The following is a 458-nucleotide window of genomic DNA, read 5'->3' on the forward strand; positions in this document are numbered from 1 at the left end:
ACGACGCGCTTTGTGTCAATCGTTCAGAAATATCGACGGCAGGTTGGTTCTGGATGAGGGGAGTTCTTCCTCGGCGAAGCAGACTACTGAGAGGCAGACTGCGGATGACGGCGCGACCACCGCATACAAATAGCCGTACTGGCTACAACACTTGGAAAAAAAAAGCTTGACCCATAGGTCATCGCGTAAATACTTGGCAACACATGAGAAATCGGAGCCTGCAGCTCGGGCCGTTGTTTTTTCTGGTTTGGGGCGGGTTGAGCTAAGCTTAGTTGACCTCACTGAAGATGCAGTTCAGAAGTGTGTCACCGGTGTTCGTTCGAAGTTTCCACGCGGCGAAAATGTTTTAAGGGTAACTCAATTCACTGTGCAGATGCGAAACGGGAAAGGGCTCTCGGTTTGCACTCGCTCAATTATTTCCGTCGATCGAATATTTTCGACTCTCCTTGTTCTGTGAA

This window comes from Eimeria mitis, genomic scaffold (assembly GCF_000499745.2).
Source record: "Eimeria mitis Houghton genomic scaffold, Emh_scaff569, whole genome shotgun sequence".
NCBI lineage: Eukaryota > Apicomplexa > Conoidasida > Eucoccidiorida > Eimeriidae > Eimeria > Eimeria mitis.